Below are 24,879 nucleotides of genomic sequence, written 5' to 3'. Positions count from 1 at the left end.
AAAATAATGACTCTCTTTCCACAAATTGCCTAAGATCATCTCTATCATTCGCTCACACTAGCCAATTCGACCAATGGGGCAAGTTCTAGGTATTATCATGCATGCATTTCAAGACAACCTCACCACACACGACATTAAACACAATCCTCAAACAAGACTTTACCATTTTCTCTAGCGTGCAACGATCACCACAAGGGTTCCATTCAATAACTGACATAGTCACAATGAAATGCTATGAGTTCATATATGACTTATGCAACTCAATTTTCCTCATCGGATTTACACACACATATTGTTCAAACAAGAGCACTGTTTAAGTCATCGATATTGATCACAACCAATACTCCAAATTGCAAGAGAACAACCACATTCACACACATTAAGATGTGGTAAATTTTAAAAATGGGTCAACACCACATTCACAGTAAAAACAATGGAATACAAACCAATATATAACACCATAAGGTCAAATCCAACATTCACAAAACAAAACAAAAGATATTCACAAAACATCCCAAAAGAGGTAGGTACGAAAATACCTCAGCCCACCAAACTAGTCTAGCATTTGTCCTCAAGTGCAATGAAATAGAGAGATAAAAACAGGATAAAAACAGGATAAAAACAGCATGGGAGTCAAAAATCCTCCTGCCAGGATAAGCTTGGGTGAACTTTGCCTGTCGGTGACTCCATTATCTTGGGCATCAGTGCCCGATGCAACATCATCCTTGGTTCCACTGGTGCCCACCATTGAGTATCCCTGAGTGATGTATCAACCGCTGTCTCAACCATGTACCCCTCAAGGTCCTCTAGATCATCATACATAGCTGCATCACAGACACCCAACTCCTTCTCATTAGTCTCAGCCTTAGACTCAGCAGTTATGTCCTCTCTATCAACATCTCCAGTCGTAGTAGCCAGAGGAACCTCAAAACTGACAGGGACATCTGCACTCAGGACCTCGAGAATCTTCACTATGCCGAACAACATCGATAGGTCAGTGGACTTTAGCTCATCCACATCCTTCCTCAGCCCAACGTATCGGCTTTCAACATCATCAGTCACACCCCGGCTCTTCTCATAAGCCTCAACCCTCACTGTAAGGGCATCTAGTGCAAGACTGTGGGACTCTATCTGCCCCTTCTGCTCTCTCAACGCAGCCCTAATTGGGGCCAAGGTAGCAGTAATCGCCCGCTCGATCAACCCATGCACAACGACATCTACCCGAGAGGAATGTACATCAACAGATTGAGCCAGATGACCCATCTTGTATAGCATGGCCTGGGTGATAGGGGGTCTCAAAGTAGAAGTAGAAGGAGCAGCAATAGAAGTAGTAGGAGGGGGAGCAGTGGTAGGGACAGGAGGTGCGAAACTAGAGGTACCTGGAGGCCCACTGGCCTAAGGGGGAAGTATTGCCTCTGTTGCCAACATCTTAACATCGACAACCGGGGACGTATCCACCGGTGCAGCTCTCCTCCGATCAGTCTCATCCCTTATGTACTCAACCTATATCCTCTGAATGTCAGTAGAGGAAGTGGGAGTCACTTCCACATCCATCGTGGCCACCATCGGGACACGGGTCGACCTGCACTGCTGAGTGATCAGGATGGGTAAAGAGAGAGAAGTTTGGCTCTACTTGGCCATCTCCTACTCTATAATCATGCCCAAATTTTGGTGATCCTTATCCAATATGCAAGTCAACAAGACAGCTTTCTAATGCCTCAATATTGACTCATTTTGTGAGGGCATCAATGCGCTGCTGATGAAGTCGAACCAATACTTGGCAGCCACATTCAACTCCTTCTTCTAAATAGGTGCCCCAACTTCGATTCATCGTGGAATAGTGTCAGGGGTGCCAACCACCATTTTAAGTCTTCTAGGGTCTTCTTCTAGATTTGATCCATTAAGACGTGAATCACATTAACTGAGCACCCGATCACCTTCTTAATATCTGAGCTGTTGCACTTGAGCTTTTTACCTCAAACAATCACGTGGTCAACCGGCTTGAATGAACTGTCCTTCTTCTTACCCTTCGGCATCAGCTCCCTGATTGCCGAATAGAATTCCCGGACCCATGTAGGAATGTATGAGCCTCAGGTCTTGGTGAATATCTGAAATTTATGGAACTTTATGGTGTTCCACACCTCCGGGTACCTGTTTACCATTCCATACCATTTCATCAGTAGACAACCGTTTCTCTTTCAATTCACCCTCAATCCCTCGACCTTCAATTTGTTAAGTGACCGGGGAGGAGGAACCTCTATTGATGGTATCTGCTCCACTATTTATGCTGGAGGTGGAGGAGGCGTAGGTGGCATTGCGATCCGAACTAGATCATGAATAGACTTAGAGCGTAGCTCCTCTCTCCTAGCCCATAGCAGTTGGTTGTCCTCTGGCTCAGATACAGAGGCTGGGAGTTGTCCCCTGAGTGGCACTCACTGTCAGAGGTAGTGAGGTATGTAGAATATATACCCTCACTATCGGATCTTGCCTTCATATGTGTCGGCAATACGGGCCCCTTTAGGAATTTTTGATACGCTGACTCGGGAGGCTGCAAGCCACTTTTGGGGGCGGTTGGTTTCTCTCCGCAATCTTTGACCTAGCTATTTCTACAAAACAAGACCACATACGTTAGATGCAATTCAAGAAAAATTTCAAAGTCAGAAAATTGCGTAGGAAGACTCACATAACCGTTTTGGCGCGTCGCTGAATCCAATCGGCGAGCCAAGTTGGGCTTGCCGAAAGTTCCTGAATAAAATCAGTCAAAAATAAGAAAAGGTCAGTGATGTCCAGGGTCATTCAGCTGATCATCGATACCATTCGGTGAACTAGAATTAGCTTGCCGAATGTTACAGAACAATTTCATATATTTGGGACGCAGAAGGGCGATCAGAGGGAACTTTCAGCGAGCTCAGGAGGATTACTGAAAGTTACAGAACTTAGACGTCAAACATGGAGAATTTAAAGGCAATCGAGGGGTCTTAAGGAGAACCACTGAACCACTCGACGAGCTCGACCCAGCTCTCTGAATAGCCCAACCTGCTAGATTTCACCCCTACCTTCAAAATCTAACATGCAACCCAAGAAAACAATATTAATTTATAGTTCTATGCAATTGGACCCTGACCCATACTACCCATGCCCTCGGGGTACTAAGACTTCCTTCGATTTTTCCAAAATTGGCCAATCGATATTTTATTCCCTTAAGAATGACGTCAACCGCTCTATCATTGGGCAAAATAAGACGATTGGCACAATCGGGGTTACTGAGACTTCACCCCTACTAGACCCAATAAGTAAACCAACACAACCCACACAATTAAACATGATCATACACATTATTTCACGATTTAAGGCCAGTTAACATCAATCGATACACAATACGGGCAGGCATCAACGACACACATTCAACAAATCAACGTTACGCATAGTGAACAACCACACAATGATCATGCATTTAATTTCACTAAAATGTAAAGATGGGGTTCGGATAACCAACATTAGAAACATAGAATTTAAAAAGCTAGGCTAGAAACGATCCAAAAATCCTGCCCGAGTTAGAGATCCCACACAAATAGCAAGTAAAATAGCACGAGAGTAAGTAAATATGCGGTTGTAAAAGTTTGGAAGTCGAAAAGTATTAAATGAGGGAGATCTTTGAATTTAAAAATGGTTTGGCCTATTTGACTCTTCAGTTCATACGCCAGTTGGCGACCATAACCTACGTCGCAGACCCACTCAGTGATGCGCCAAGTAGCACTTTAGTCCGCCAAGTTTTACAGAATATCTAGCAAGCTAGATGGTTCAAATGACAATCCAAGTTGGGCTCACCGACCTGTTCGACGAATCGCCGACTGGATCTTTGGCTCGCCTACTGCTCATTTTCCCATAATTTCAAAATTTTCAACCTGCACATTCAACACTCGTTATTCAAAAGTAATATAAAAAACATCAAAAACTTGGGTTGCCTCACGAGAAGTGCCTTATTTAACGTCGTGGCACGATGAAGATACCCATTCAAGGTTCATTCTTGGGATTAGCCATGGTGTCACTCGGTAATCCTCATTTTTGCCTTGGATTCAAATGAGTCGAGATTTAACCCATTTGTTTCTCCAGCTATTTAATGGACATCAAGTGAAAAGTAATCGTCTGACTGAGAGTTGAGATATCGTCTTTCATATCTTTCAAGACTTTGTCCGACCCTTCCACTTTGTTGAGAATGCGTGAAAGCATATCTTCAGTGCGAAAACTCTCTGGGTCAACCCTTTGCTCTTTTGGATTTTGACGTTCATGGGGAGGTACGTATCTCTCATTTTCCCCATCTCTCTCCTTCCAATTAGTTCCACGATCACGCCATTCCCTATCACGGTCTCTCCAATTGTCATTACACTCTCTATTCAACCTTGATTCCCACCCAGCCTTGGATAGTTCGGACGGGAACCTCCACCTTGATTTGCAAGGAAACTCACCTCTTTATTATATAGAGCCTCAATGTGTGCATCATTGGGGAAAATACTAAAGGAACGGGGGAATGACTACATGTAATGAAGCACAACCTAATACGAACAGACCAGAAGAAGCAAGGCATAGATTACCAAATCCTAGATACAATCTTCCTAGAGATGGAGTTCACCCCACTAACAAAAACAACATTCAGAGCCTTAGAACCACTACCCATGACATGTTTTGACAACAAAATCCATTTGGGTCATCATCTTGGCCATGTTTTGATCTTGCTCTTGGTATTTTTCAATTTATTCATTCGTCATCCTAAATGTCAAAGGAGAAACTTGATCCTCTCTTTTGTACCAAGTCCGATTAATTTTGTTCATGCCATAAAGCAATGTAGATGCAATCTCAAAAGGCTGTTGCATGATACCTCTAATGAAAAGTTGGTAAGCCACACCTTTGATTGCCGAGTCTAGGCTCCGATAGAAGTGTTGTAGCAAGACATTGTTAGGGAGGCCATGAGTCAGACATTAGAGTTGCAACTTCTGGAAACGTAGCAAAGTCTTATGAATTGGCTCACCATCCAAGTGTTTGAAGCCTTGGATATTATCCCTCAATGCCATCATCTTCGAGGGAGGAAAGAATCTGACGTAGAACGCCTCAGTAAGTTCATCCCAAGTGGTGATTGAGTCCCTAAGTAGGTCGGCTAACCACTTGGTAGCCTTTCCCATTAGAGAAAACAGGAACAATCAGAGTCGAACTGACTCATTGGAGATGTTCTTGAAAGATAAGGGACCACAAACATCCACAAAATTCCAAATATGATCATGGGGATCGTCATGAGCCAAGCCTCCAAATAACCCTTTAATTTGCAAGAGTTGTAACATCGTGATTATCACGTGGAACACTATATTTCCCACGACCTGAGGCAACCAGATAGCACCTACACCACCCAAATGTACTTTATTCACATGTACATCATTCACATCTTTTAAGTTGTTGATGTCGTCATTTTGGCCCAGCTGGCTGGCGTTACTTCCGTTGACACTCATTTTGTCACCTGCTGAAAGGCAATAAACAATATACAAAAGGTAAATAGGATCAACTATAATACAATAATATCACAAACAAACTTCAACAAGAGAATTCAATAACTCCTTGGTAGCGGTGCCATTTTTGATAACGCTCAACTACACCTCATCCAATTCTGGGTGTAGGCATTCATAATCTAGTATAAACCCAACAAAGAGTTGGGGTCGAACCCATAAGGAGCGGTACGGTATGGAATTCAATTAAGAAGTAAAGCTTATGCTCTAGTCATTTGTAGAAGTAGACATTATCGAAGCCAAGTAAAGTAAATATAAAGGTTTGACAACGAATGTTAGATGGGGGCTTAAGAGTGTCTACTAACAACTAAAACAATTATGAAAACATGGAGGTAGATAAGTAGAGAAGGATTTTTGGGGATGTTATCGATTAAAAGCTAATATCTCTATATGGGTAATTATAGTTTAATAACAAATTTTGGATCTCAGTAGGTAGGCTAGACTATAGATGCAATAGCTTTCTCTCGAACAACTATTACGATTCAAGCGAGTTCTCTTGAACCTCGACAAGCATAAGAATATAAGCAGCCCAATACCTTAATTTATCTACTCTCTCGAGCTAGATAGGTAGGATCGAATTAAGATTCACTCTCTCGAGCTAAACCCACAACAATCCAATCACTACAATCATCAATCGATAACCTCAGTTCTAGAATCTCTCTCTCAAGCATGTCTAGAACACTAAGTTATAATTGCATTTGCAACTACAATTCATAAGTTAATACACAACTATCAATCAAACCCACTTCAAAACAGAATTTAAATCATTAAACAACAATACCCATAAGCTAATTAGAGCAAATAATCACATGATCAAACCCCCAAGAATGGGGGTTTTAGCCACACATCAAAAAAGGAAGAAACAATTACCAATTATGTTATCCATGAACTGGGCAATGATCTCCAAGTCTTTACAATGCTTCAATTTAACTTCATTTCAAAACCCACTTGAAAACTCTACTTAAAAACTCTAACGATAGTCTTGGGGATCAAGAACTCAAGGTAAAACTCTCAGAACACTTGTTTAGAATCTAGGAATTTTGGAATTCTCCAACCTCTCTAAAAATCTTTTGAAAGTTTACATTTATACTTTTCAGAATATGCAGCTTGTGGGATGGATCGACGGAGTTAGTTGAGCATCGCCGATCAGGTCAGCGATGCGCCAAATGCTACGCTTCCTCGTCGTCTTGCCTTGCCTCTTCAACCTCATAGTTCTGTGACTTTAGGCGATCAGGATCGAGGTTTCCAATCCATTTGGTGGTTCACCGACTGTCCATTTCCATCACCAAGTTGGCTTGTTCCCAAGGCTGGCATGCTGGAAATTTTGGCAAGTTGAAGAGCCACTCATCAGTTTGCCGAGTGGTCTTGGAGATCACCAAGACTTCCTTTCTTCAACTTCTTTAGCTATTTCATTCCTTTTTGCCCGGTAATGTCCTTGCCTTGCTCCTTTGCCTTTATCACTGCAAATTAACACTTTAACATCAACTTAGAGCATAGATTAGACATCGAGGACAATAAAACTATGAAAATAAAGCCCTAAATGAGTCCAAATCTCAGACTCATCAGCATCACATCGAGATTTATGCACAATCCAAGTAAGCTTCACCTTGGAGCTACGAAGAGAGTATTGAGATATATCGTAGGGACACCAGATCATGGAATTTGGTATTCTAAGGTAACAAATTTCACATTAACTGGCTTTACTAATAGTGACTAACAGGAAACACTGATGATAGAAAGAGCACATCTGGTTTCTTGTTTAATCTTGGATCTGGAGTAGCTCCATGCAGTTAAAACAAGCAGGAAGCGGTGGCCTTATCAACTTTAGAGGCTGAATATATTGCATCAAATTCTGCAGCGTGTCAAGCAATTTCGTTAATGAGACTTGTTGCTGATTTTAATTAGAAACCACCTAGTGCAATTGAAATTTTTTGTGACAATAGGCGATGTCAAAGAAGCCAACATTCCACAGAAGAACAAAGCCCATAGATATTCTCTATCACTTTATTCGAAGTCTTGTTTCTACAGGAGAAATTACTTCGTAGTCTTGTGATACAAATAAACAAGCAGAAGACATATTCACAAAGTCTCTTGTGGAAGCAAAGCAGGAGTTCTCTAGAGGTCAACTTGGAGTTTGCAGTTTTGAATCAAGGGGGAGTGTTGAAAAGTGATTCAAAAGAAACTTGACCAAGTCTTCAGGAGTTTGTGATTTAGTTTCCTTTATCTTAGCAAGTTTAAATATTGTGGCAGATTAGTAGCTAATTAGTAATTAGTGGGTTAGTGAACCTATATTTTAGTATTTTCAGTTTGGTAAGCCGATTTATAGGCAGCTCTTGTTGCTTTTATTAATTAGACAAACTTGAAGAAGTTTGCAGTAACGTTTTATCTATTTTGCTCTCTTTCTATTTATTTTTTATTTTGTTTATCTTTTTGTTTCCAAGAGGTACGTGGGTCCACAAATAGATAGTCCTGGTCGACCGTCGATGGGTTCAAAAAATTCATTTTTGGACCTTTGACTACCGGGACCTATGTACGATCCATTGGTCAACCTACGGTCCGTACATGGCCTCTGTAGGTCCAATCGAAACTTTTTAAAATCCTACTAAGTTTGAGACTTACCTATGAGACCTAAATATGGCTCATGCATTGGGGAATTGACCATCCTGGTGAACCATAGAAAAGTACTGGAACTTTGATATTCTTATAAAATATGGAATCTCCATTCACGGAGCTATCTACGAGCCGTGTGTTAGTACACAAGCTGTTGGTGGCTCCGTTGGTTTTGGCACTAGATCCTACAAAAGTCGCAATTTCCTATCTTTGTGAATCTGAGGTGTTACATTATCTCCCCCTTGGGAACATTCGTCCTCGAATGAAGTCTAAACAAGCTCAGTTTGGAGGAAAGAGTTGTAGTCCCTAGCAACTGAGTACTAGAAACTGATATCTAACTAAACGGATTTCCATGAATCATGCAAATATATTGAAATGCAATGATAACTGAAGGAACGAGATACTGAGACTGAATTTTCACAAGATTAACTAAAAAACTAGAGAGGAACTATTACCTCAAGCTGAAACTGAATAGAAAGGAAAGAGGTGAGGAAACTTGTCCATCATTGATGCTTTTGCTTCCCAAGTATCTCCCTCTATGGATAGACCTCTCAACAAAACTTTTACTGAAGTGACTTCCTTATTTCTCAACCTACAAAATTGACGGTCAAGAATTTCAACTAGAATATCATCATAGGTGAGGTTATCCTTCATAGCCACAAGGTACTATTGATGCCGGATCACCCACACTCTTCTTCAACAAGGAAATGTGAAAAATTGGATGTACCGTTGCTAGTTCTGCTGGAAACTCTAACTTATAAGCTACATTACCAAGCCTTTTCAAGATTTTGTAAGGACCTACATACATGGGACTAGCTTCCTTTTCTTGAAAACCCAATCATCAATTTTAAACTCTAATTCCCTTTTCCTTACTTCTGCATAGGACTTCTGACGACTCTGATCTATATTTATTCTATCTGTGATGAGCTAAACCTTCTCCATAGCCTCATGAACCAATTATGACCTAATCAAGGTTGTTTCACCTACTTCAAACCAACCAACCGGAGAACTGCATCTACGCCCATACAGTGCCTCATAAGGAGCCGTCTGAATATTAGAATGAAAGTTGTTATTAAAGGAGAACTCTATGAGAGATAGGTGATCATCCCAACTACCCATAAAATTAATCACACAAGCTCTCAACATATCCTCTAAGTTCTAAATGGCATACTCTGTCTGACCATCCGTCTGTGGATGAAATGTTGTACTGAGATTTACTTGAGTACCAAGACCTTTCTGAAATGATTCCCATAAATTAGAGGTAAATTGAGACCTCTATCTGAGATGATAGACAAGGGAACCACATACAACCTAATTATCTCACTAATGTAGTGTTGGGCGTAGTCCTCCGCTGAATCTGTAGTCTTGACAACCAAGAAGTGAGCTGACTTAGTGACCCTGTCCACTATCACCCAAATGTTGTCATGTTGTCTATGAGTACGAGGTAACCCCATAATAAAATCTATGTTTATCACTTTCTAGTTCCACATAGGAATGCTAATCTCTTGAGTCACACGTCTTGCTTTCTGATGTTCTACCTTAAGTTATTGATAGTTAGGACACTTAGCTAGAAATTCATCTATGTCTCTCTTCCACCAAAAGACTTCCCATAGATCACGGTACATCTTAGTGGCACCTGGATGAATAGAATATCTTAAAGTATGGGCTTCTATAAGGATCTGCTTCCTAAACTCACCCACATTAGGAACACATAAGCGACCCTGGAAACAAAGCATACCATCTCCCCCTTAGGAGAAAACCTCAACTCTCTACTGATGAGCTGCACATTTCAACTAAAGTAATATAAGATAACTATCCTTTTTTCCTTAACATCAGCTACCAATGAAGATTCTGACCCATTTTGAACTATCACACCACCATCTAACGTGTCCATAAGGCATACTCCTAAGAGATAAGCCGATGCCGGTGAACATCTTTGGCTAATTCTTTCTTCTCTTCCTCAACATGTGCCACACTACCCATGGATAGTTTGCTGAGGATGCCAGCTACTACATTGGCCTTACCCGAATAATAAAGCACATTCATGTCATAGTCCTTGAGGAATTCAAGCCATCTCCTCTGAAGAAAATTCAACTCTTTCTGGGTGAACACATACTGGAGGCTCTTATGATCTGTGAATACATCAACATGAACACCATACAAGTATTGTCTCCAAATCTTTAGGGAAAACACTACGAGTGAAAGCTCTAGGTCATGAGTCGGGTGGTTCTACTTGTGGACCTTAAGTTGTCTAGAAGCATAAGCTATGACTTTACCTTGTTGCAACAACACACAACCTAGGTAGACCCTGGATGCATCACAATAAACCACATAATCGTCTGACCCATCTAATAGAGTCAACACATGAGTTGTAGTCAACCTGGTCTTCAGTTCTGAGAAGTTTTTCTCACACTCATCTGACCATTGAAACTTGACCTTTTTCTGAGTCAACTTGGTCAATGGGGGAAGTTGTGGATGAAAATCCTCCAACAAACCTTCAGTAGTCAACGGAAAAATCGAAGAAACTTCTAATATGAGTCAGAGAGGTAGGTCTAGGCCAGTGTTATACTGCCTCAATTTGAGAATACACTCGGGTTCCTTCGCTGGATACTACATGACCAAGGAAAGCGACCGACTGTACCCAAAACTCACATTTGCTGAACTTAGTAAATAACTGGCGATCCTTGATGTTTTGCAGAACAACTCTTAGATGAGTCTCATGTTTTTCCCACTTTCGAGAATAAATGAGGATATCATCAATCAATACGATGACGAATGAGTCCAAATATTATTTGAACACCCTATTCATTAAGTCTGTGAAAGTTGTAGGAGCATTCGTTAGTCCACAAGGCATAACTACAAATTTATAGTGATCATATCGAGTCGTGAAGTCTATCTTCAATCATCACTGTCCCTAACTTTGAGTTGATGATAGCCAGATCTAAGGTCTATCATAGAAAAACGACTAGCATCCTGAATTTAGTCAAACAAGTCATTAATCCTGTGGATGGGATATTTATATTTTATTGTGACTTTGTTCAATTGACGGAAGTCAATGTACATTCTGAGAGAACCGTCTTTCTTCTTCATAAACAACATTGGTGCACCCCATAGAGAGATATTGGGTCTGATGAAGCCCCTATCTAGAAGATCTTTCAACTATTCTTTCAATTCCATAAGCTCGGAAGGAGCCATCTCGTAAGGAGGAACCAAAATAGGCTAGGTGTCTAGAAGGAGATCTATTCCGAAGTCAATTTCCCTTTCGAGAGGAACTCTATAAAGTTCTTCTGGATACTCATTCACCACTAGGAGTGACTCAAGAGTTAGGGTTTCAGAGTTTGAATCCTTAACCCGAACAAAATTATATATATACACCCTTTGGATATCATTTTCCTTGCCTTATGTTAAGAACTAAATTGACTAATAGGCACTGAGTTACTACCCTTCCATTCTAGTGTTGGCTCACTTGGAAACTGAAACTAAATAATCTTAGTTCTACAATCTACTGAGGCATAACAGGAATGTATTAATGCATGTTTAGAATGATATAAAAATCTATCATTTCTAATTCTACAAGGTTTGTTGAGGTAACTTTCTAGGAAATTGTGACAGGGAAATTATTGTATACATGTCTAGCTATAATTGGGTCACCAACTGGAGTAGAGACTGCGAATGGTTCTGAGAGAGTTTCTAGACTGACAGCAAAATTTACTTCTATATAGGGAGTTACAAAAGATAGTGTAACCCCTGGATCTAACAATACATAAACATTTAAATAGAAGACTTGTAACGTACCAATGACCATATCAGGAGACTCTTTCTAGTCCTGGTGAGCCTGAAGAGCATACAACTTGTTCTGGTTTTGACCACAACCTATACCAGACAAGGCACCCTGCGGAGTGGGGCAAGCTGCTGGAGCTGCTGAAGTTGTAGATTGAGCCTTGTTACCTCCTTGTCCTTTCCTGGCAGAAGGGGAATTCTTCAACCTCTGACCAGACTGACCACACCCAAAACACCCTTCTCTGCCAGCAAGACACTCACCTAGATAATTATTACCACACTTTGGACAACATGGAAAAGTCATGTTACCTGAAGCACTCTCGTGAGACTTAGAGCCTAGTGCCCTTCGTTTCTGATCTTGTTGAAACATGGGGTATGGAGTGCTAGCAGTTGAAGGTGCTGGGGCGGTAGACCTTTGTTGATATTCTGAGCGATTCCCACCGCCTGACTTATGCTGAGAGTATTTATAATTTCCTGTTCTAGTATTTTTGTTATCCTTTGCCATTTCCTTGAGCTTATCTCTCTCAACTTGCTGAGCATGGGTAATTAATCTGGAGATATATCTCCTAATAGCATAGCATTCCTGCACTCGATCTTCACTAGATTGGTACTCCAAATAAGAACTTGCTCATTTGTTCTCTTGAATCAGCAACCATATGTGGAGCACACCTGGAGAGTTGGGTGAACTGTAGCCCGTATTCTTGGACTGACATTGAACGCTGCCTCAAGTTCATAAACTCCTGAACCATAGCCTCCCTCAACTCTCTCAAGAAGAACCTATTTAGAAAAGCTCCAGTAAAACAATCCCAAGTCACTGGAGCCGCATCTGCACCCCTGTTGTCTTTCCACTGCGTGTCTTTCCAAGTCACAGGAGCTGCATCTTCTAACGCACACAATGCTATCAGTACCAGTCAGTTGCATAACCTTAGATTCACCTTGACTTCATCAATAAAGTTTTGTGGGACCTCACCAATCTTCGACCCTAGAAACTCTGGCGAATTCATACGAACAAAGGCTCGAACCCTCATTTCCATTGATCCACAGTGGTGTTTCTAAGAACTGGGGCCTGCGGATTGTTCTAGTTGGCTACGGTCTGAGCTAAAAGTTGGAACGCATTAAGGAACTCTACAATCGTAACCCCATGGTTTGGGACTTGAGGAATTGTGTTAGCATTGTGTGCGTTAGAAGTGTTTTAGCGTTGCAAGGAGGCATCATCTGAAATGCATAATGATGGATTAGAAAGGTGAAGTAGAATCATACTTCACGCACGATAGGAATAGAAAAAGAAGGGAAATTTTCTTAGAACACCAAGTAGCCTCCCTCTTATATGTGTGGTGCGATTCACATTCATGAAAGAGACTCTACTTAGTGCGGCTTTCAAACACCCTGGCTCTTGAACGTGATGCTCTAATACCAAGTTTATCATGCCCTGAGGCTACCCCTAGACGTAACACGGGACCTAGGATTATAGGTGACCCCAAGCTAACCCTGAGTCTAGCATATCACAAGCCTACTGAATATATAACTAAGATAAGTGGAGGCATAACTAGTAAATGAGTCAAAACTAAATGACTCCAAATGTAAATATATATGAATATCTGGGGAATCAACCCTAAAACAATTAACACTAACTCTATGTCTGAAAGACTCTACTAATGATGATCTGCTAGGACAAGTCCCCAACTAACTAAAAAAATACTAAAAGAGTAAAAGTAGGCTAACTAAACCAAGCATAAAGAAATGCCCTCAAACTATGAAGACTCACCACTGGAGGTTCTAAGTATGGGCTTGAAATCGTACTAAGTATGGTCTAGATGCTGAGCGTCTGAACCTACATCATAAAATGATGTAGCACAAAGTATGCGTCAGTACTTTAAATGTACTGAGCATTCAGGATATAGATACTAAGCTAAATGATATAAGCAAAAAAATATAATACTGGCAATATAGATTGAGCATGGAAATGGGATGTACTAGAGTATAACTAAAAACTGAGCTAGATGCAATGACCAAGTACTAATCATGAAGAAAACATGTTGAACTAAATACTGAAGTAAATGATGATAACATGGTCAATGCAATTAGAATATGAATCTGTGGAAGCTATTATTAACTGACATAAACCACGTAAGCTAATCGTGGAGTTCGATGTATACGCCTCATTGAGAGGACCCAATATACCTTACCAAGGGTATAGAGGCATGATTGTGGCATGATCACTAAAATTGAAGCCCAATAGAGGGGATTTCTCAACCTATGTTGGCACGTAGTTCTTGGACTGTGAGGCTACACTAAACCCTAGTCCAACACGGTGCTAAGTCTACTCCCAACTAAATATGTTTATAGCTAAAATGCAATTGAAATACTGAGTAGCTCAAAATATTGACATGCTATCTGAAAATGCAACATAAATCTACTAAAATATATGGCATTCGAGTTCTGAAGTTTGATTTTCTGACTGATCCGCCTAGCAAGTATAATTCATGAAGTATTGACAATTAATACAAGCAAGGGTATGAATTCTATACATGGAACTATCCAAATTTTCCAAGAAACATGTTATTTAAAATCGTGTAACTATAGCAACTAAAGGCGCAATGAATCTTTAAGATTTCGGAAACCTCAGGTATTAAAAAATTTATGAGAACTTAAAGAACTGACTAAATTCTAGGGACTTAATAGGTTAAAGGAAACCCACTAGTAACATCCCACATACCTGGTGATGAAAACTACGGAGAAATCCTTTGGATTATGGGGTTGAACTTGAAGAAGACCTCTGCTTGTTCTTTGGAGAACTATCACTTCTTTTCTCTTCTTTTTGTTCTAAGTTAGGTGATTTTTAAGAGAATGAGGGTTCTAGGTAGTTTCTGACTAGATTATTAGGCTTAGACTAAGTAAAATGATGTAGTATTGGGCTAGAATAATTAGGGAAAGACCTAAATGCCCTTCTAAAATAACTGCCGACTCCCGTCGACGGTGGGGACCTACGGTCCATTGGTCCACCTATGAACCATCCTGGTCGACCGTCGATGGGTTCAAAAACTTTATTTTTGGACATTCTACTGATAGGACCCATGTATGGTCGGCTAGTCAACCTGCGGTCCGTACATGGCCTCCGCAGGTTCAACTAAAACTTCTTAAAATCTCACTAAATCTGTGAGTCACCTACGAGACCTACCTACGGCTCGTGCATTGGGAAACTTGATAATTGATATGTGTAATGTCCATCAAATACACTTCATCCAATTCTAAGTGTATATGGTCGTTAAGCAATATATAACCCAACAATTGAGTTGGGGTGGCATCCCACAGGGAGCGGTACATGTTCAAATTCAATCAGGAAGTATGAGCATGTTCTAACTAGTTATAGGAATATAAATTATAGAAAAACACATGAAACAAATTAAAAAGGGTAACACGAATGTCAGATGGGGGGGGGGGGGTTGGTTTGCAATTATCAACTACAACACAGTCATAAACTATTTGAAATAACAATAAGGAGAGGAATTCTCAGGATGTGATCGATTATAGGCAAATTTTGATATATGGGTAATTGAAAGTACTATTAAATGGCTAAAAATCAGTGAGTAGGCCAGACTATAAGGAAGATAACTTTCTCTCGAACAACTATCCCGAATCAGGTAATTTCTTTCGAACATCAACAAGCATAACAATGAAGAATAGCCCACACCTTAATTCATCCACTCTCTCAAGCTAGATGGGTAGGATTGGGTTTAGGATTCACTCTCTCGGGCTGAACCCAGCTCAACCAAATACCTACAAATCATTAATCAATAATCTTAGTTCTAAAATCTCTCTCTCTCGCAAGCCAAGAACACAAAATTAGAACTGCATTGCCAACTACAACTCATAAATTGAACCACAATTAATGATTAAACTCACTTTAATTTAGCATTTAAACTAGTAATTAACAATACCCATAAACTAATTCAACACATAATCACATGATCACACCCCATGAATTGAGGTTTTAGCCAAACATCATAAAAGAGTAAAAACGGTTACCAAATCTATTAGCCATCAACTGGTAAGAGTAATTTAGTCTTTACAATGCTTCAATTTGCAAGAAATTCGAAACCAACTTGCGAAATCTCCAATATCCTTCAAGACTATTGAGAAAACTATGAAAAACTCAAGAGAAAAGTATTCTAAACTAATTCATCCTCCATAATTAATTGTTCAAAATCTAATTTATAGTCGCCAAAAATAAGCCACGAAGGGCCATTAGGCGAGGTAAGTCGGGTTCACCGAACCACTCGGTGAACCGCCCATTGCTCTCTTCTATCGCCTTTTTGTCTTGGCTCTCAGCATCCTCGTGCCCTCTAACTTTGGTAGATCTCTCTGTGTATCGCGGAACTACTCAGGGATTCGCCAACTGCCCCTTTTCTATCGCCGACTTGGTTTCTTACCTCAGGGCTGGTACACTGGAACTTTAGGTGGTCAAAGTATCCACTAGGCGACACGCCAAGTGCTCTTGGCGATCCTCAGGCTCGCCTTTATTCACTTCTTCAATTTTTTTTGTTCCTTTTTGCTTGTTAGTGTCCTTGATTTGCTCCTCAATCCATATACCTAAAAATCAAGGCTTTAACATCAGTATATGGCATAAATCAACCATTTGAGGACACTAAATCTATATAAACAAAGCCCCAAATGAGTTCAAATCTCGGACTCATCAACACCCCCAACTTAAACTTTTGCTTGTCCTTAAGTAAAACTCGAGATCAGCAGTTCAAAAAGGATGTCTCAAATAGTGTTGCATAAGACTCAACACGAATGCACACAACAAGGTTCAACTTACTCATGTAATGATCTACTGTGCACCCAAAGATTCAAATTGTGACCCACTATTATCAAAGATGCTCAAGTTCACAATACTTGCTTCAAATGAAAGTTCAAGCTCAACAAAGGTACTAAAATTCCCTCACAACAAAGATGATTCCATATTCACACAAAGTTCTTCAACAATTTATAGTTTTGGAATCACATGCGACTCTCACACTCACAAAGATGAACACATACATGACTTCACCAATAGGTTTGCCCTTTTTTTCCAATCAACATTTGTTTCAGCTCACTCAAGATCACAAAGGTCTTTTCAAGGCTTATAACGAGGCTGAGTGTAAAGTTATGGTCATTTAGGCTCAGTGGCTACTACCTTCATGAAATGTGGTTTGAACATCACTTTCTTCCTTTTCTTTAACATTTTGATCATGCTCATAATCCACCCCATTATTCAACTTCATATGACTTACTGAATACCCCATTTCTTTTGCCACTTACACTACTTTATTTCACAATTTTTTCATTCTTTTTCTTTACGTTCTTATTTTCTCTTCTTTTTTTACATGGAGGTGTTCCATCTTTTTCAAAACCATTGCTCAAGGGGGATTTTCTCACACTCCTTGATTTTCCTTCTCTTTTCACCACACCCCCAACTTAGGTTTTTGGCCTAAGTTGGCTATTTAAACAAATCACACTTCATGAAGGTTACCGGTGAATAGATAAAGAGAGGTCATAATTGCTCAAGTTTCTTCTAAGAAAAGGATAAGGCTCAAGAGGGTTCAAGCAAGGTTCACACATTTCACAAGGTTGACCACAAAATAGGTATATTGTGAAATTGTGTCACTCTTCAAAATTGTTGCCTAAGATCATTTCAAGTGCTTCCGTCACTTAGTCAACCAGACCAACGGGGAAAATTCTAGGTGTCCTCACACACAATGCTCAAAGTAAGCTCATCACATAAGGCATTGGCACCAATATCAAACAAGACTCCACACTTTCTAACTAGTGTGCAATGTTCATCACAAGAGACTCATTCGATAACTAGCTAGTCATGCAACTTCATTTCGTTTAGTTAAGAGTGTTATTCAAGTCATCGGTATTGATCATAACTGATACTCAAATTCGCACAAGAACATACACAATCACACAAAATAGAAGTGGCAAAATTTTTAAAAATAGGTTCAAAACCATTTTCATTCAAAACAAGGGACCACAAGCTAAAACATCCACGAGAATCAAGATCAAAACAAATATATAGATCACAAAACCCAATATTCTAAAATAAAATATAATCACAAGAGGTAGGTATGGCAATACCTCACCCCACCCACAATACTAAAGCAGTTGTCCTCAAATGCAACTAAAACAAAGATAATCAATAAAAACAATAGAGAGGGAGGTAAAACTGAATCTATCTACTCAGTCACTCTGTTTGTCGGGGCATCAATGCCCGGGGTAACACTTTGAGGATGGGCATCAGTGCCCGGTGTAGCATCAGTTTAGCTCCACTGGGGCCTGTCATAGTAGTGTCTCTCAAGGAGGCCTGTCGAGCTATCTCGAACATGGCACACTCTAAGTCGGCCAGATCCTCATACACAGCAGCATATTTCTCCCTAAGCTGCTCCTCATCGGTCTCAGCCTCAGACTCAGTACCAACAACATCCTCCATAATATCATCTCCGATGGTGGTCGAAAGTACCTCAGCACAAGTTGGAATATCAACACTCGGATCATCGGGGATCTCCACCATCCCAAATAGCAAAGTGAAGTTTGTGGACTTCAGCTGGTCCACATCCTTCCGCAGCTCAGACGCATCGGCTTTCAAAGTCGTGACCTCAGTCGAAACACCTTACCCTCTCTCACAAACCTCAATTCTTGCTAAGAGGGCATAAATGGAAGCCTTGAGAAGAGTCAATGCATCAGTAATAACTCTCTCAATCATCCAGGGCATGTCAGCCTCTAACGGGGAAGCCCGCACATCTGCAGAATGGGCTAGGTGCCCCATCTTGAGAAGCATAGCCTGAGTAATCGAGGTCCTGGAGGTAGTGGTACTAGCAGCAGCTCTAGGGGGCTGGGAAGCAGCAGAAGAACCCGGGGCCTAGGAAGGATTAGAAGTAGATGTACCTGAAGGCCTAGAGTTCGAAGTAGGGAAGGCTTCTTCTGCAGGTAAAGATTCAATATCAACCTCCGAGGATTTATCCATCAGAGCTGCTCTCTTTTTATCTGCCTTTTCCCGTATGTACTCGGATGCGTAGGATGTCAGTGGAGGATGTAGGTGTAATCTCAACATCCCTCTTCTCGTCACGAGGAACTCCAGCCCAAAGACATAACTTTGTAATTAGTACTGGAAATGAAAGGGACGTCTGGCGCTGGTTGGCCCTCATGGCCATCTCCTGCTTTATAATCAACCCCAAGTTCAGACTCTTCCTAGCTATGAGAGACTCGAGACAGGCCTCCTTTGGGTCGCGAGAAGGGACTCATTCTGCAATGGCATGATAGAGCTCCTGATGAACCCAAATGAGTACTAAGCTGCTATGTTTAGATCCTTCTTCTCGATAGGTGTTCCAGCCTCAATCCACCTCGGGGTGGTGTCAGAAATGAGGGGATCTATCGAGCCCTTCAGGTCATCCAGGGTCTGTGAAGTAATCATCCTCTGTTACTTGTGCTCAAAACCTACAGCCCTATCAAACACAACATTGATATCATCGCTAATGCAACCCACCATCCTCCCTCAGACCATCATAGACTCTACCAGTTGAAAAGGACTGGCCTTCTTCTTTCCCTTTGGTACCAGGTCACTGTAAGCTGTATAAAACTCTCAGATCTATGTAGGAATGTATGGGCCGTGGGGCCTGGTAAAGATCTCAAACCTGTGGAACCGGAGAGTGTCCCACACATTTGGGTACCTGACCACTACACCATCCATGGAAAACCATTTTTCTTCTAGAATGGTCCTCAACCCCTTAACCTTTAACCGGTTGAGTAACTGGGGAAGAGGACCCTGAACTGGTGGTGCTGGAACCACTGCCTGTGCCAAAGCTGGCACTGGATCTACATCATGAGGGGTCGACTTCAGAATCCTAGATGGATCTTGACGAGCTTTTGCATGAATATCTGTTCGTCGGGTCTGTAGCAATTGATCATCCTTAGGCTCAGAGAATGAAGCCTGAGAATCGAATGATTCCCCATCACTGCCGGAGTTGTGCTCCAGTCTCTCAACTAAGGGCGCATTGCCCTTGCCTTTTCCTCCCTTCAGAGGTGCTTTCTTTCTCTTTATGGTGGAAACAGTTGCTTCCTCATTAATCACAATACCCCGTGCCCTTTTTTGGGGTGGCATACCACTCTCATCCAAATTGGTTCTAGCCATGTCTGCAAAATACATCGAAAAGTGTTAGAAATAATTCAAGAAAATTATAGAAAATAGATTTCAGAAAGACTCTTCAAGTATCTTAGTTGAGCCAAATCGGACTCGCCGTAAGGACCTGCTCTAAAAATTTCCAGAATTAAGGCATGTCGGCGATGCCCGGGTTCCTTTGGCGAATCGTCGGCACCAATCGGCGATCTCAGACTAGTCCACTGAATATTATAGTGTATTTTAGGGGTTAGGGGCGCAGAAAGGGCGATCTAAAGAACCTTTTGACGAGTCACCGAGTGAAATCGGTGAGCTCAGGCTTCCAGCCGAAAATTACAGAAACAACTAAGCCAAAAGATGCAATTAAAGGTGATCAAAGGTTGGTGAACCGCCAAACCATTCGACGAGCTCAACGCAGCTCATCAAACAGCCCAACGTGCCAATTTTCAACCCCGTTTCCCAAAATCAAGTCCGCAACCCCCCAATTCAAAATCAAAAACATACACCAAGCAATTAGTACCAGACCCATATAACCCATGTCTTCGGGGTACTCAGACTTCCCCCGATTTGGCCAAAATTGGTCATTTGACAACTTATGCCCTTAGGAATGACGTCAAACGCTCCATCATTGGGGAAATTACATCATTTGGCACAATTCGGGGTTACTAAGAATTCAACCAACTAGACCCAATACAAAATAACCGCAACCCAATAATGTAAGACCAATTTTAATTCACAAAACACGGAAATCATCAAATTAAGCATTTAGGCACATGTTCAAACACATGATGGGCAATCCGACACATAAAATATGATTTAAAGCAATTACCCAATGCATATCAACACACATTTATCTATTGAATTTGAGTTTAACCACTAAACAAAAGTACAGGTTTAGAAAACCAACCTGTAAGTCGAATTGAGAAATTGAAAAGCTAGGCGATAGAGTATTCCGATTCCGAGCATGAGATCACACAAAAAATATGAACAAAATAGCACAATATGGAAGTTCTAAAGTCCGGGTGAGAGTGCACGGGGTTAGAAATGAGAGAATATGAAAGATTTTGGAATTTTAAACTGTTTGGCCTTTAAAAACATTCAGTTCATAGCCCTTTGGGCGGAGTTAGTCGTCCACGCCGAACCACTCGGCAATGCGCCGAGTGGTACTTTATCTCGCTGAGTTTTACTGGAACTCTAGGTCATTTGGAGGTTCAAACAATAGACAAAATCGGGCTCGCCGATCTATTTGGCGAATCGACGATTAAGCAATTGGCCCACCGAGTTTTATAGATTTCAACTTCAGGTTTTATGGATCCAATTGTGGTCCAAGTCGGGCTCGCCGACCTCTTCGGTGAGTCGCCGACTGGACTTTTGGCTCGCCAAACTGCCTATTTTCAAACATACTTCATTTTTCAACCTGCACAATCAACACCCGTTATTCAAAATCAATACTTAAAGCATTAAAAACTTGGGTTGCCTCCCAAGAAGAGACTTAGTTAACGTCGTGGCACGACGAAAGTACCCATTCAAGCTTCATTTATGGGGTTTGCCATTATGTCACTAGGCAACCCCTCTTATTGTCTTGGATTCAAATGTGAAGAAATTTGACCCATTTGTGTCTCCAACTGCTTAATAGAGATTGAGTGAGAGGTCACCGTCTGATTGAGAGTTGAGACATCCTCTTTCATTTCTTTCAACACTTTGTTGGACCCTTCCACCTTGTTGAGAATGCGTGAAAGCATGTCTTCTGTACGGCCACCCTCAGATTCCTTGGGATTTTGACGCTCATAGGGAGGAACATACCTATCCTTCTCCCCCTTTCTTTCCTTCCAAGTGGCGTTGTGATCACGCCAATCTCTGTCACGGTCTCTCCAGCCCTCATCTCTATTCCAACCTTGATTTCCACCCGGTCTTGGGTAGTTTGCACGATAACCTCCTCCTTGATTGGCTAGGAAGTTCACTTCTTCATTTTACAGTGCTTCAAAGTGTGCTTCATCGGGGTTTACTCCACCAACACCTGTTCACACCCAATTTTGGACCTCCACAATATAGATTAATCACCGAGCTTCTTAAATTTCAAACAATTTGAAATAATTAGTTTTTATAAAGTTCAAAATATTTTTCAAGTTACTTTTAATTAATTTTATCATTTTTATAATTTTTAAGTAATAAATATGTTTTATGTAATTTTGTATATAATTAGTATATTTTATAAACATTTCGAAAATCATCTCAAAAAGATTTTAACTTTAGCAAGTATTTAATTAAATTAGTTTAGTTTAAATTATGGTTATAATTTTGAATCATCAGTTTGTAATTAAGTTGATTATTTTATTTTGTTAAAATTAAGAAGCTCATTAATTAATTTACATTAATTCATCTTATTTTAATTTTTGCCAAATTCAACCAATTGCTTCAATTTGGTCGAAATTGCAATTCACTTGGTTATTTTCTTAAGTTAAAATTGACTACATCTCGGCTTCCTTATTTGACCAAAATCTTGGCCCACCATTTCTAGCAGCCCATTATCCCATTCTAATTCAGTAGCCCAACCCACTTCCATTTCCAATAATACATACATTAAGCACTACAACATCAAAGCCCATTCGTTCAATACCTCAGACCCATCAACCAACAACTTACCCAAAACCTTTCTAGCCCATTTTAATTCCAAACCAACCCCGACCCGGTCCATTTCTCAATCAACAAGAACTCAGAAGCTTCACGCTTAACAACAATTCACAGACGCCATCTTCACGACGTTTTTCATAAAAAGAGGACACGACGCCTGGAGGCATCATACGTAATACAAACAGTAGCCAACCGATGCGTGCTCGATTTCAAATCTAACAACGAAGGAAAATGATGAATACACGGGAAGCAGCAGCAACGGAAGGAAATATGAAGCTCTTGTCTTCTTTCTTAATGTCCCTCTCAATTTTGTACGACTCTAGTAGCAAAAGCACCAGCCAACACGGATAATCATCCTTGTAGCGTGCGATCAAGCCACGTCGAACTCAAGGACACCCAAGTCGATCGAGGACCTCCACATCGCCTCCAATTCGTTGGGAATTTGGCATCAATTGGGATGTTCCTTTTTTGAAAGGAATGTGAATTTTGGAATTGGTTTTCATGGGCCTTTGTTCATCCGAATTTTTCAGCCTCTTCTCCCAATTTCGAATCCTAGTTTCCCTTATAAATACCCCCTTCTTCCTCATTTGTTAGAGGTTGGAAGAAAGTTGGGAAAAAATCAGTGGGAATTACAGAAAAAATACAATGAGATACTAGCCATACACAATTATATACATTTAAGAAATAGGTTTTGAAGTTATAGAGATTGGGAATCAAATTTCTGCTCTCGTTTGTTTTTGTTTTGTTCTGTTCTATTCATCGGCGTTCCCAAAGTTGCATTCCAGTGGTGGTGAAGTATCTCCTACTCATCTATTCTCCGTTCGCTACCCGAAAAGAGGTAAATCCATTGTTGGCTTCATTTAATTCTAGTTCTTCTATGTTGTTCTATTTATGATATGTTATTGGCTGCATTTTTGTTCTATTTTTGAGCTAACCTTTTTTTGGTCTCCATATATTAGGATTTTGGTACTAATATATTTTTCTTTTTATATGAGCATTATATGTGTATAAATTCTGTTTGGAGTAAGTTTAGCGTTAATTGTGAGCATGTCCGATCTCTTCCTGCTTGACCATGAACTCTTCACGGTTTAATTCTTTCATGTTTCATTTTCTCATTTTCGGTCTTAGTTGAATGCAAAAAGGATCTTTCTAGTTGTCTGTAGTCATGTGCTTTTCTTTAGGTCTTTTTCTATCGTTTTGTCTTAGGCAGTGATTCAAAGTTTGGACGAAAATTACTCTTATTTGCCCATATCTCCCCCTTTGTTTATGTTTCATTTTGACTTCGAGTGCTATGCGATGGTCCTGTCCCTGTTGGATTTTTTGTGGCTTCATTCATGTTTGATTTGAATAATAATGTCTCTTTGTTTAGTTATCTGATTGTGTTGGGATATATACTGTTAACCATATGTTAAGAAATAATATTTATTATAGAATAAATATTTGCTCAATTTTAATAGATCATATATTCGTTTATGGTGTCGGTTTACTTATATAGTAGATGATTTAGTGTGTAGAGTTTTAGCTTACACACAGAATTAAATCATCGGTTCTTATAAGTATAAATTTTTTTTGTTCACAATCTAGGATGAAAATTGGACATGCCATCGGCATGATTGTAGCACAAGATTATATGTAATTTATCTTGATTATGGGAATAGTATAGTTCCAACTTCTCGTGCTAGTGCATTTTGTATGTATTGAACGGGACCGAGTAGAGATAGTTATTTTAGACTAGCTGACAAAAACATATTCTCTAAACTATTAAATTTACTTATATTCTTAATCCTGATATAACTATTATGATCTGTATATATTAACTATCATTTTGATTTATTAAAAGGTGAGATTCTGAGATGGGTCAATATGCCTGGTAGATTGGATGATAATAATAAATATTGGTGAAATAATAAGTTAGTTGATGGAATCCATGTCTCGTTATAGAGATTGATTGATATGTCTTTTTTAGAAACTTATGAGTTTTCATCGTGTCAAACCTTGCAAGTGGATTTATGAATCCGACATATGAAATAAGTTAAGTAGTGTTCTAAAGAAAATTAATCATTAAGTTAAATTCATCAGTAATTTAATTTATTGATTAGTATCTCACTACAAAAGGAACCTTTTTGTTCACAATCTAGGATGGAAATTGGA

Source organism: Solanum tuberosum, unplaced genomic scaffold (genome assembly GCF_000226075.1).
Source record: "Solanum tuberosum cultivar DM 1-3 516 R44 unplaced genomic scaffold, SolTub_3.0 scf00132, whole genome shotgun sequence".
NCBI lineage: Eukaryota > Viridiplantae > Streptophyta > Magnoliopsida > Solanales > Solanaceae > Solanum > Solanum tuberosum.
This window is presented reverse-complemented; position numbering follows the sequence as displayed.